The sequence below is a fragment of the Egretta garzetta genome, unplaced genomic scaffold (assembly GCF_000687185.1).
Source record: "Egretta garzetta isolate BGI_Z169 unplaced genomic scaffold, ASM68718v1 scaffold258, whole genome shotgun sequence".
Lineage (NCBI taxonomy): Eukaryota > Metazoa > Chordata > Aves > Pelecaniformes > Ardeidae > Egretta > Egretta garzetta.
In genome coordinates, this window is record NW_009260413.1 from 1,136,564 (window position 1) to 1,151,079 (window position 14,516).

Below are 14,516 nucleotides of genomic sequence, written 5' to 3' on the forward strand. Positions count from 1 at the left end.
CATATTTGGGATCAAAACACAAGTCAGGTAATTCAACCAGCCAAAGTTTTGTACCAGTGTTGCTAGACATGGTTTACAGTTGACTACAAACATCACTTGGAGGGCGGAGAGAGAAGAATATACTTTTCCAACAGTTTAACATTCTGAATACAAGAATGCAGCAGTGAATTAAGTATTATTTCTGAGCAAAACTGCAGTTCTGATAATCTACAATCAGTTGACTTTTTTTTTTAAATTACTTTTCAACATTTTTCAAGAATATTCATGAGGTAGCCAGATATGCACCTCTTGGAGCCCTTCCATCATTATGCACGAATAGTTTTGTTCAATATACAAAATGTGATTATACCCAATGTCTGGCTTTTAATTATTTTTAAAATGAGAGAGAGAGAACAAACCCGCTTTAAAATTGCGTATTCTACTCAGGGGAAGATTTGAAATGCCAATCAAGTCAAGTGTCATCCAGGAAATAAGACACAGAATGAAACAGAAACCAGAGACAACTGCGAATATTTAAATCAGAACCTTTGAGGACATTATCATGACAACCAGGCAATAAAACTCAGGATTACCAACACAGAACAAAAGTCAGGTGCGAAATCAATCTATAATGTTTCTGCAAGTGCAAAATCCTAGACCAGCATCCCAGTGCAAAAATATTTCATAAAGCTTTAGACTGTAATTAGTTTTTACAAATAGGTTTTCTCATCTGAGACTTATTCTATGCCTTGGTGAGGTTTTTCATAAAAATGTCACACTAAGACTCATCTGTGATCAATGTAGTAAAACACAATTAAGACTATTTCTATAAAAGGTCATTTTCATTTGTTTATATCATTGATAAATATTAAATTTAGGCTGAAATTCAGGAAATTTGATTTGTTTGAGGGATAATTTGCGAATGATGTTTAAGACCTGTACTGTGAGTCTGTCAGAGCTAGGTTTCACTCAGAAGATATTCTTACTGACTGCGTTAAATGTAACTGCACAATGTGTTCTGATGAAATAATCAAACAGTTGTCACCCACAACATAGAGATTATCTGGTAACACCCCACAGTCCTGGAAAGACTTCCTCTTCTCTGTTCCCTTCCTTCTCTTTCAAACAAACAATCCTTTGCAACATGGCAAATGTAGAGAACAGGAGAAAATATGAGCAACAATTTTAGAACAGTAGAGAAAAATTACATTTTATATTGCATCTTATTAATCTTATCAGCTTGGATATTTGTGTATTCAGCTTCCTAGTCCTCAGAATGAATTGTAGTCCTCCCACAGTAGTAATTTACTTCATAGATAAAAATACCTGAGTAGATCAACAGCTCTTCAGCTGTTATAAACACAGCTCTCGTACTATGAAACAGTTCCCCTAAATATCCTGTCTGCTCAAGTGGCAACATCAGATGTTTCAGAGCTGTTTGAAAAATTCAAACATGAAAACCAGAAAGGAAACAAGATTTTTTTTGATGACTGGGATAAAATTAAAACCAAATCCTTATGGTTATTTCATGTGAAACTGAAACGCAAAATAAATATTTGACTGCCTTGTAACTAACTAACTGATGAGACTCCCCTGCTCCTCAGACTGTCAGTTTATCAACTGCACCAGACAATTCAAAACACTTGAATTTTAAGGTGTTTGGTGTTTGCTGCTTTTTTTTTTCTTTATTTCCCCTTACCCTTCAAGAGCCTCAAACTGAAGATTACACCCTTGCATGAAGGAACGACACTGTAGCACCTTCCACAAATGCCATTTCCTGACAGCAGATTTACAGTTTCTTGTGAGTAATTGTTAGTGACCATAACCTCAAGGGATTTGTTTGGCATCTGGTTCTCATTCAGGTTTACCTGAATTGCTATTCCAAAAGGGTAGTTGAGGATCTGAAGTTATTCCCTGCTAGCCTCTTATGGTACCCAGTCCTTTGATGCCTTGGGGAAAACGCTTTTACATCTATTTTCTTACCTCAAAATATTTTACTTCATTCTCCCCCCTGCCTCCCTTCCCTCCTCCCCAGTGATGTAGGTTTGACTAGTTACCCTGTCTCCCATCTGAAGTTGTTTCAGGTTCTGCTTGAAATCACAGCAATACTTCACATCTTTTCCCTCTGACCCTTTGGACCTATACTTTATGGCCATTCCTTCTTTATAGCCTAACATCTCCTGTAGCTTTCTGGGAGCATACCAATAGCTTTCCTTTCCACAGTGTTTTGGGTTGTTCTGGGTTTTTTTAGGTTAGTTTTTAGAGGATGAACTTCTGACCAGGATTGATTAATGGGTATCAGCTATACATGACAAACCTTCTAAGCTGGAAAGCATCCAAGCTTCATATATTACTGAAACTGAAGTATGCATAGTCTGTTGCCATTTAAGTTTAGAGACTGTTGGACCTTCAGGATATTCTCATGAATTTTTGTGGTATTCTTCCTTGGAATTCACATATTTTTAAGTGAAGCATCAGTGTCTAATCTGATACAGAGTTGGGGTGATACGCTGGACTAAGGTCACTAGAGTAGCCTGCTTTATGTAATTGATCCCAGGTTAGCAATTAAATTCTCTCAAGAAATCTTAATGACTGTTGTACTATCACTTTTCACTGATTACAGCGCATCTCCTTTTAAGCCTCTTTTTGCTTGTATGGAGACATCGGGACTTCATCATAATGAAAAAAAAAGTAGTTAAAAATGACACAGATCTCTTTCACCAAACTTCAAAGAATAATAAGATACTTTTTTTTTTTTTCCCCCCAGCCTTCTCCAATTCTGGGGTTTATATCCAATCTTAACCTCACAAATCATACTACTTCCATCACTCTATTACAATCAACATTTTCCCGTGCAGTGCATACACATTTCTACACTTCCTGAACACCAGCCACTGTGTCCCATGCAGAATGCTTCTACCACCTCGCAAAGGCTCACTGATATTTGGATTGGCCCACGTCTTTGGTAAGCTCAAAAGTTTATGAACATGGCAATTAGAACAACCCTCCTAAGAAAACTGAAAACAGTCTCCCGGGGATGGTGGATAGTGCAGCATCATCTGTGTGTCTCTGGCTGAATCCACAATGCGTCCTAACTGAGGCGTCTAGATGATGATCACTTACAGCCAAGTAAGTTGTATTCTCTGGCACTTAAAGCCAGAGAAAGACATTAATATTTCTGAGCATTTTTAGCAGTATTTCGCTGTAGACAGGGTGTAAGGACATTGGCAGTATTTATTGGTAGCTGGAAAAATAAGATAATTCATAGAATGAATCATAGAATCATAGAATGTTTGGGGTTGGAAGGGACCCCTAGAGGTCATCTAGTCCAACCCCCCTGCAGGAGCAGGGACACCGCTAACTAGATCAGGTTCAGATCCAGGCATACAAGTGTTTGTATACAAACATGCCCAAAACCGCCTTTTTTTTTTTTTTCCCCTCAGATTAATTAGTTGGAGATATTATCTCTACCTGTGAACTTCTTCCTGACAGGTATTTTTGTCATTCTGCCTTCTGGACCATTCTCTTAGTCAGGTCTCATTCATGCCTGTTGTCCAGGGCAGGTGCCACACTGTGTTTCCTCAAACTGGCAAACTTGGGTGTATTTTCTTCTGGATTAAAATCAGTGGCACAAGACAGATCTTCATGACTCTGCAAGCAGGACTGAACAGGAGCACCATGACTAGCTTCTGCGGCCGTCACAGACCAACCACATCCTTCCTCTTGGTTTCCTAGCTGGGCACCTCCTCTCAGGCTATGTAGACTGGTTTCCCATGGCAAATCTACATATAGTTTTTGGAAATGCTACTTGGAAAAGATGGCAAGGCTGACAACGACCTCCCAAGACCAGCAGTTTAGCAGTTCCGCTAATATGTTAATTCTAGGCAACATCATATTTCGGAGTGATATTTTCCCTCTGTTATTACCCCATGAAATGCCAGTAGTGTTGTAGCACCTGCACTAATGCTCTAAAGCAAGTTCACTGATTCAGGATGCTTGAATGATGCTTCAATCACACCAAAAAAGAGGGAGAATGGGGTTTCAGCTGAGCTGACCTCTCTAATCATGCAAGACATGCTCAGCCAATTAGCAACACAGGATAAACACCTTTAGACATACACCATTGCATACATCTTAACACGCACATCTTCTCAGGGTAATACTTCTCTGACAGTCAGGTAGAACAAAAGGTGTCCTCTTCATGAGAAACCTGTGAATTAAAATACAGGATTGACATTAGCTCATTTGCTAATATCAATCAAATTTGGGTCAGCCAGTTTGAAAGTATTTCCTTCAATCCAAATGTTTCAGGCTGCTTTGCTGAAGAGATGAACTTTCCTCAGTAATAAAATCCATAGTTTTCTTTGTCTTCCATTTTTCTCCAAGTAATGGTTGATATTCAGAACAATCCTTGTGACAGCCTTTGTAATGAGAGGTCAGAAGAACAGCAAAGAAGGATCAATAAAGAGGATTATGGAGAAGGTTAACAGCCCAAAAGATCACATTTCAAGGAGTTAACCATGCTGTTGTTGCAATAATGGAATAAAAAAAGGGGGTAGTTCCTTTGATATTTGACGGTTTACAGTATATCTTGTAGAAAATGGATTTGTTTGCCACTGTTGCTTATTGCAAAACTACTGCAACTACCAGAAAAGCAGCTAGAAAATCTCTGTGGCTGTGCTCTCTCCTTCAGTAGAGCAGTGTACATTTTTTAGTGTATTCTCAGAAGTTGCAGGAAGTAAGCATTCTTTATTGTCCGTTCAAAATTACATATTGCTGCATCAAGAAATGTACGTTGTCTTAGTGGTGCTGAAAACAGTAAAATATTTTTTTCCTTTGGTTTAACACCTTTCCTGGGGCCATTCTGCCACCTGCCTACAGCTGAACAGAACTGTAGAGAATACCATTAACACTCACATAAGCTAAATATGTTATACATACACAAAACTATAGGTTGAAGGCATAAACCATTTATGACTTTATCTATATTGTCAGGAACATATTCCTAAAAGTCTTAGTCAATTGATAGAAAATTGCAACTGAGGGAAGTTGCTGCAATAATCTGTTGGGTAGAACCTCACCTGAGACACTCATGTCACAAGCAACTCTCACAGCCATCATCTTTGACGGCTGTCAGATTCTTCAGCTTGAGAATTTTCTGTTTGCCAGCTGGGTGTTGCTCTTCTGCCCCCTTCTAAATGCCTTTACAGATTATCTCACCGTGTGAAGAAACGTCTTGCTATTCCACTGCCTCTCAAAAAAACATCCTTCCTTCACGCTCTGTGGGAGGCACAAATTGCGTAACCCCTGAAAGTGCAGAAATACCCCAATTTTTCTTCAAATAAATTTTCAAGGCTGTTTAGGAAAACCTTGTATTTTGTTTTCTTTCTTCAATTTTTACTTCCAAAGTTGTCTCACAGGTGTTATATAGTATTTAGGAACATGGATTCTTTGATGCAGAGATTATAGTTATTGAAATAGTGCTGGAAAACAGGCAATTTGGAAACAGATTTCTCTGGACATCAAATGAGAATGAATGCAGATCCATGAAAAGTAGTAGTGTTCAGATGTAATTCACATCAAGCTTTAATAATTACTTTTAGAGAAATATAGTCCACCTATAGCATATATCTCAGCTGAACTTCTAACATCTTTTACAACAACTAAACTCCATCTTATTCATGTTTACATAGTGAATAACCCTGGACCTCGGGTAAGACTCCAAAACATGCCATACAAGTAAATAGGTGTAATACACAGTAACAGTAGAAAGACATCTTTACCCCCTCAGTGTGTCCTGAAGGGGGGAAAAAAAAAAAAGCTAACTGGGGGGAGACAATCACATGCTCCCAGAATTTGTTTTGGTACAGCATGGCCACACCTGTTTTTTATACAAGAAATCTTGTGCAAAAAAAAAAAAAAAAAAAAAATAAATGTATCTAAACATCATGTAAATTATCTGAGACTCTAATTGAGTCTGTTGTATTTCACTATTTTTTCCATAGGCATCAATTGTCCTGGTTTAGATACATTTTTAATGCCACTATAACAATATTTCTAATGTAGCCATTGAGCCATTATTTTTTTCTAGCACATCAGAAATTCCTATTATCAGTATTAATTCATAATAATCACAAAACCAAAGTGCGTCTTGTGGCCATTTCTACTTGATACTCAACTACTTTTATTAAACTGCCTCTGCCAAATGATTGCAAATATGCAGCCGAGTAGAACAAGTAGAGGAGTTACACCTAAATGAACATCCTCTCCTCACATTTTTGGTTTAGTGTATGAGAAACAAATGGTCTGATTTTAAATTACGTATATTATGCATATATGGCGTGTTTGCAGTTTATACCATAAACTGGTTATTTTAGGAAAGTGGACCAGGCTACCTTTAAACACAGACTCTAGAACCTGAAACAACTATTTTCTAGTAAACTGAGGAGTGTTACCCACCTTGCTAGGAGCCCTAGTTTTACAATTAAAGCTACCACTATTCTCCCCACATGGGTGTATTTTCCTCATGCAGAATGTTTTTGTACAGTGACACAGACCATTTCATTGCCATTCTGAGGAGTTCATATCAGAAACTGAACTCTCCAAGTGTAAGGGGAAGACAATCCTTTTGTGTCATGGTCACCTGAATGAAAGTGAGCTGATGTCATTATTTAATTTTGTCTTTTGCTCTGTCTACTTTTCCCAATCGTTTCGCCCATGAATGGACGCATTCAGATGGTGATGTATCAAGTTTTGTACTCAGCACATTCTACTCTTCCATAAGTAGAACTGCAGCAGTCTTCTACGGCCCCTGGGACAGTCATACAGATGAGTTTAGAGACAGTTGCTAATAGTGGTACCCAAGTGTTGCTTGTATTTCCTCACCAGGCTATTTAGATGGTGCTTGACCAGTAGTTGTTGAAAAGGCTTGCAAAAATGTACACTTTTTTTTTTTTTGAGTGATGGTTGTGTCCTATTTCATTTGGTAATCTGGCTGCTTTTTGAGAGTGTACTTCATGGAGCTTGGAAAGAACCATACATGGGTCAATGTTCTTGTTTCTTACTGCTCATTGCCACTAGCAATGTAATTGGATTCTTCAGGCTGTCTTGTTTTGGTTATTTGATGCTGTCTGAGTGGAAGGGACAGATGAATCATAAGAGCACCTGATGCAATCTGATACTGATCAAGACAGTTCACACAGTTGCAGAAAACCAGTAACAAATAAGGATTACCACCCAAAATTCTAATAAACCCTCATTTCTAGTCACTTGCTTTTAAAACAAATGCTTCTTTCTAGATCCCTGCAACGGTCTGTTGGATGATTAATTTAGCTTTCAGAATTGGCACATCAGTGAAAATGATGCACTTCGTGCAATACCATTACTTTCATTCCATCCTGACACTACATCGTTGCTCCACCTTATGTTCACAGAAAGTTCTCACTTTTGAGACTTGATCAGCACTTGCTCCCCTTCCCTTTCTCCTAAGCAGGAATAAACTGCACCAAACATTTTGCTGGCACAAGGTACTGGCCTAGTGACACCCTCCTGATGACCTGAGACACAGATAGCATATACAGATTTGCAAGTTAGTGCATTGTGGGCACATCACAATCACAGTTTCCTTGGAAGTCAATGGGAGTTTATCTTGAAAGGAACAGAGTAAGGATTAGGTGACACAGATTCAAGCAGGTAACTAATTTCAGTATTACTGTCAGTGCTGTAATATATCAACTGCAGAACTTATTTCAAGCATGTTTGCGTTTGAAATTGGAATTTTTGTAAATGCAAACATGTCAATTTGTATATTTAAAACCTAATCCCTGAAGGGATCGATGCCAGGAATTATATTTGCCTGGAAAAGTATATGTTCCTTCCATACAATAGATAAATTGTGCAGTGATTCAGTCTCCTATCTGCTGTGGTGATTGATATATAGCCTGCTTCAGGAAGCCTCTCTGGAAAAGCTAAATCTTTATAAATGTTTATTTTGTGTAGTTTAGATTATTCTATTAGCATCAATCCAGAACAGTAATGCTTGTGACACTTTTGAGAAGGAGAAAAGATGGGGAAAGACAGCGATACCAAATTCTACCTCCTAAGCAGCTTTGTACAATCCCTGTCAAAACTGTATCCAACGACAGAACGCAGCCATGTGTCTGTAAAAATTGCCAAACCCAGCAATGGCTTGACAGCTGTTCATTATTTGGAAAAGGCAGCCTGAATGCAAGTAACTTAAGCTTTCACAGAAGCTGCGTGACTGAGTACTCAGTTGACTGATAAAGTGAACTCATTTCAGAGTTGTCCTTATGGCCACCTGACACAATTTGAAGAGAAAAGTGTTCTTAAATGCCAGCAAAAGTTTTTCTCCTATGACAGAATAAAGCCATAAGAGCTGTATGAAACCTAGCAAGAAAAGAGGAATATAGCAGTCTGCATCAGGTTGTTTTAAGGTAAGAAACTGGAAAATACAAAACTCAAGAATCAGGCCTATTATGACACATTTAATTACTGCACCGTTCAACAGACTCCTCTCTGTACGAGTTTATCAAGTTACGCAAGGAACTGATGTTTAGAAACTGCTTACTGAGCAGATTTCATGTGTAATTTCTTTGGTCTAATATGCTGGCCACCACATATTGAAGTTTGCATCTACAACGAAGGAACGCTTTAAAATTAGAGGGAGCTGACCCAATCACTTTCATCTTTCAGAGCTTCAGAAGCAATCTACTTTCCTTAATTACTCACCATATCTGCTCTGTAATTGTGTTGTGCTTTTGTGAGTAACAATTATTCTTAGGGTCTGTTTAGGCTTCCTGAGGTGCATGTTTATCACGTAGTGAAACTTATGTTTTGCATATGACAATTGTTTTGTTTGTTTTACCATGTTTTAATCATGACATCTTTAAAGTTCAAAAATTAAGAGGAAGTATAAATCTAATCCCAGAAGTTTTGCATGATATATTAATGTCGGTTCTAAGTATCAGTTCAAGTTTCTCAGTCATAAAGACAGACAATGCTGTAAAATTGTGCTAAGTTCCTGAGGGAAAACAAACATACATACATTCTGGTTGTTTCTCTGATTCTTTTCTCTAAACTTTGAGTCACAAGTTTTGAAAACTGGCAAAATAAACAACTACAAACCTGCAATACTTGATTACCACCCTTCACATCTACACGTCCAAATCTCTGTAGTGGCAATTCAGGACTGCCTTGCCAGTTCCCCATGGATAAGCCATCCACGATGGCCAAAGCACTTTATAAGAATCCACTCCCCCACCTCCCTCCCACCCCTTGGAGTTCAAAGAAATGCTCTGTCCCTATTGTCTGGTAGGTTATTAGAAAACTGAGTGCCACATGTTACTCACTGGCTTCTTTTTCAACGTGTGCAAATTTTTCATCTGTTCTCAGGGAGAAATCAAAACTCCATTAAGGAGAAATTCTCCACATATGAAATGCATGACTGACAAAGAATAAAACTGAAACAGAAGGAAAAGCAGCCAAAATAACTAAGGAGGAAGTAACATATAAGGGAACAATTATTTTAAAAGTGCTTTTCTTCCTCTAACCTTAGTCTCACAGGACAAAGATTGGTATAGCAATAATAAGTTTTCTGTAGTCAAGTATAGTTCAGAATTACGTGTACTAATGCTATGACAATAAGTATTTACTGCTAATAGCTTTCCAGTTCACAGCTTGAGTATTTCCACTGCGAACTGTGAAACACCTATAGCTTATCATAAGGGCCTGCTGCATTTAAAGCTTAGACCATATATTCAGCTGTAGGTATGTGTGTGGGCAAGAGGAAAAGATGAGGCGAAAGAAAGTAGAGTGAGGAAAATGCTTTGACAGTTCTTTAAAAACATCTAAAGCTTAACTGTACATTTTTTTGAAATACAGTGTATTGCATAGTACTCGTGGAGATATTAATCTACTAGTTGAGAAGCTGAAGCAGCCCCACGTAAGACACTTGGCTTTTTGTGTTCTCTGCCTTTGCAAGGATGGAAAATATACATATTCTTTCTACAATCTCAAAAATAAAGTTATTTATTTATTAATTAGCTCACTAAAATTAGTACCTTTCGCCCCAGTACTGTCTATATTCCATATATTTCCCTATATTTCTTTGGCAGCTTTTCCCACAGTAACACTTCCTTCCTCAAATCCACTTATTAACTGAGTATGATAGTATTGTTACTCATCTAGAAAACTACATCATCCTGTCTTACCATGGGAGAATTCAGTTTGGCAAAGAAACACTTGGATATAAAAAGATGGAGTATTTCTTTCAGGCTAACTACAGTCATTAATGTAGTAGCAAGTTTAACAGTTGGTTGCGACTTCAAAAGCATATACTAGGCCTGCCATAAACTACTTTGTTGCTAGAAATAATCAAGCTCACTGGTTTTAGGAGCAAATTACTCTCTCTAAATTGGAGCATACTTCATTTTTATTTGTATGCTTCACCTTTACTATAGCCAGTAAACACTACATTCCTGAATATTTTTTTTAATATCAACAAAACTGTATTTTTCCAGGCTAGCTGAATTTTGCCTATGCTTTCTAAAAGGACTTTTTCTCCTATTCTGCCAATGTCTCCTCCTTATCTCCTTCTCATTCCTTCCTGCCCAGTTCAGAGCTGTTCTACTTTGAAAATGCCCCTTTAAGGATCAAATTAAGTATTTCTATTAATCATGCCAACAGACTATTCAATTTTTTTTTTTAAATCATGATGCACCCTTTCCTGCAACCAACTTGAAATGCTTTAAAAGAAAAAAAAAAAGGCAACTCCCTCTCCAGAATCCCACAGCTTCTAGCACCCATTCCAGTATGTCTTAACACATATGAAAGTAATAAGGAGATAAACATATTAAAAGATAAGCCAATTATACTATCTCACACAATTATATTAACCCAATGCACACATTTGTGTAGAAGAGCAGGAGCTAAATCAACAACATTCTCTATCCCTATATGAAGACTAAAATTGGCTTATGTAAGAACTTCTAAAAACAGTTAATTAAAAAAAAGAAATAAAGAACATTATTGCTATACAGTAACACTGTGTGTGTATATATATGTACATACATGGCTAGAATTTGGTCTGAAACGCTAATTTAAAACCTGGTTAGTAACAAATCAACAAAAAGAGCTGATTTTCAAAAGCACATTGTAGCTTGTAAATAATTAGGTTTAATATCTGTTTTACAATAAATTTCCATCTGTTTTAAAATTGATAGCTAGATAACTGTCCTGTTGTAATTATCCCTATACTTTTACCTATTTGTATCCTGTGAATAGGCAGACAGATTGCTCTATACTGTGTGATGGATGAAAGTTTAAGATGGAAATCTGAGCCAGCGATCATTCAGGAATGACAGACGTTCCCCAGAGCTTCCCTCAGAACACTTCAGAAAATTTTGTAGGACGATGATCTCACACGGTAAAACCATCAAAAAACAGAAAGAAAAAATACTGTCAGAAATAACCTGTGAATATCACTTTCATACAGGTACATGATAGCTTGTTGTCATTTAATGGATTCAATATGCATCGTTACTCACTAAAGGGCTCCTCTGGGGTTCAGATCACTGGCATTAAGCTTTTCCTTTCTATCTGCAGTGTGTCCCTATATGCAAACTTAATGCTTGGTTGTATGTAGGGATGTAGATAAATGTGTGAAATGTCTTTGCATGTGGTATCTTAAGTCCTAAGTGGCAGGTTTTGTTAGCAACACACTGCAAAAGCATTATGGAAACACAAGCCACCTAGCATTTGAAATCCAAAGAGTACTTTCACTCCTAGAGTGAGCCGAGTATTGGTGACAGATCCGAGACTATGAACCAAAGATCCCATGTAGAGAGTAAGCGTGGAGATAATGCTAACTGCCATCACACAGACTAACCAGAGTGCCACAAGTATGCAGAAAAGTGTGGTCTGGGTGACCTGTAGAAATACTTGCAGACCCAGCCATACTCTTCATGGACATGGCCTGGTGATATTGCCTTGTGCTGTAACACAAACTTCCCACCTCAGTTCTCCAGTTTCTAGAAAGTGCCTGCTTTATTAAGCTAACACCAATTTTTGGAAGGCATGCTTAGGCAAGGGCAACACATAGCGTCACAGTTTGGCTTGAGCAATAGCAGTAGAAGGGTCAGTATTAACATCCTCATATTTTCTTTCCTGAGTACTTCTTTTTAGTCTATTATAGACTGAACAAAGATATCTCTGGTTTTATCCAGAGCATATAAAATTACTCCCATTGATTTCATCAGTTTTTTGATCAGGCCAGTCATACTGCGCTTGGCAGCTAAAAGCAACCTACATCCTACCTCCCTAAACGCCCAAAGGAGCTGAAAGGCCAAAACACACCCTGAGAGTAGATTTGAACAAGTATACCTACTCGTGTTACTAGCATCCCGTTAGCAACCAGCATTTCAAATAACTGGCGGGAGGCTGTGGTAAAATGCGGGTAAGAGAAAGGAGGGGTCATACTGACAATGCTGTTGCAGGGCAAAAGGTGTTTACAAAACGCCCCCACATTACTCTTGAAGATACTTGGTGAGGAAAGGTATAGTACAGCGACACAGTGCTCTTCCCCTTCTCGCCCTTTCCACTGTTTTCTGTTATCTCTGCAGCCTACCTCTCTGCTCTTCCTTTCCTCCAGCACCACCAATTCCCTTACATCCTTATTTAACTCACACAGCCCTGCTTGCATTTGTATGCAAACCCACCCTATGGTTTGCATGTCAGCGATTGCCCACTTTGCCATCTTTCCCTCCCAAGGCTACTTGATACTTGTTGAATTGAGCTTGATTTAGCAACAGTCCAGACAATGAAGAAGCATCTCTGAAAAGCTAAAGCTTTAATGTGCATGAAATGGAACATTACAGAGTTAGAAAAGAGGTATAAAATTTACTGGAAGTAAAACTACATGATTCAGAGCAAGATTTTCAGGATCATTTGGATGGGTAAAAATGCAATTAGGTGTTTATACAATTTTACATAGCTGATTTTTAAAATACTTCTGAAACTTTCAGTCTATATGTCACACAGGCCAGTCAAAATGCTGACCTCCCTTTCCTTCTTCCCTCAAGCCCCCAGTTTTTCAACTGGCATAGCCAAGAACTATAGAAAATTGCCACAAAAAGGATATAGAATATACTGTCCCTTTGAGAAGGCCCACAGAGATTTTAATCAGGATCTTTTGGGTTGGTGACAGATGACGGATTAGCAGCTGCAGGGAGTCAAACCTATTACTAGTAAAATAGAAGGTGCCTTTGAACTGAAAACTACAACTGGAACAACAGATCACATCAACTTTCAGAGTATCTGTTCTCTAGCCCAAGTTCCATAATACACATGGAAAAATCAATGGAGTCAATTTTTCAAACAGCATCATGGTAAACATTGAACAAACCCAGTATTATTCAACTTTTTGGACAAACACTATTTGTTATACCTTTTTTTTTTTTTCCAGTCACACTGGAAACACCACTCAGAAATTTACTCTAACTGTAGAAAATTAAAAAATAAACAGCATCCTTTTTCATATAACTTTGAGATATAACACAGATCACAAATTAGCTTTGTACAACCTATTATCTGATATAAATCATGAGAAAGATTTATAGATTTCAAGGAATATGGGATTTTAACTATCTAAATGCAGTTCATATTTAAAAAGACCAGGTTATTAAAAGAAATAGGACTTTTTTCAATGGTTGTAAAAATTCTGCAGCCCAAGTACGTCCGTTCTAAAACATGTCACTGATTCCTGAAGAGAAATACTATTTAATTTTGATACATATTTCACTTCTTTGTCAACAGGCTCTCTACTGCCAACACTTTTTCTTTGCAGAGCACTGGTCTCTAATTCAGAGTCATAAAGAATGTTGTGGTGAATTTCTTCAGTTCATTAGTAATTAACGAAAGGCAAAGAGGAAGGATTACTATCCTACATTGCCACACAGGAACAACCACCCAGGCAGACAAACACACCTCCCATGTGGTAATTACACAGAAGCTTTGGTTCCCAGTTTTATATATTACCCCACCATATATCAGCCTGATTTAGGCTTTTCTGGGTGTGAAGTGATTAATTTAAAATCATGACAAATGCTTCAAAGTTCTATACCATTTTAAAAGAAAGAGATGCTCCAACTCTATGTGAGCAGAGTTTATGGAATATACTGTGTTGTGACCGATCAGGAAGATCAGACGCTTCTGATATTGACAGATACTGGTTGCACAGGCTGCTTGAAAAGGAAGTGCCTTTCCAAACATATTCTTTCTGCATATCTGCAGTCTCTTTTCTGGCTAAATTCACTTCTTCTCCCATACTATCATTACTGTCAAGTTTTTTAAATCCTGAAATATATCACATTCATTCAGCAAGCTTCACCAGGACTCCTGCCCTAAAGGACCTGGCTCGGGAACCTGCAATGCCATAATAGTTTTGCTGTTATCACCTTGACTCAGTTCCTCCTTGTCACTGCAAATGTCTGATAAGAAAAATTCCCTTCAGCATGTCAAAA

The 14,516-nt window shown here is 37.9% G+C and overlaps 1 pseudogene; it reads right to left on the reverse strand.

Annotated features, from left to right (window-relative positions):
• LOC104130595 overlaps positions 1-12,963 on the reverse strand; it is an 86,576-nt pseudogene extending 73,613 nt beyond the window's left edge.
• Positions 12,964-14,516: the final 1,553 nt, after the last annotated feature.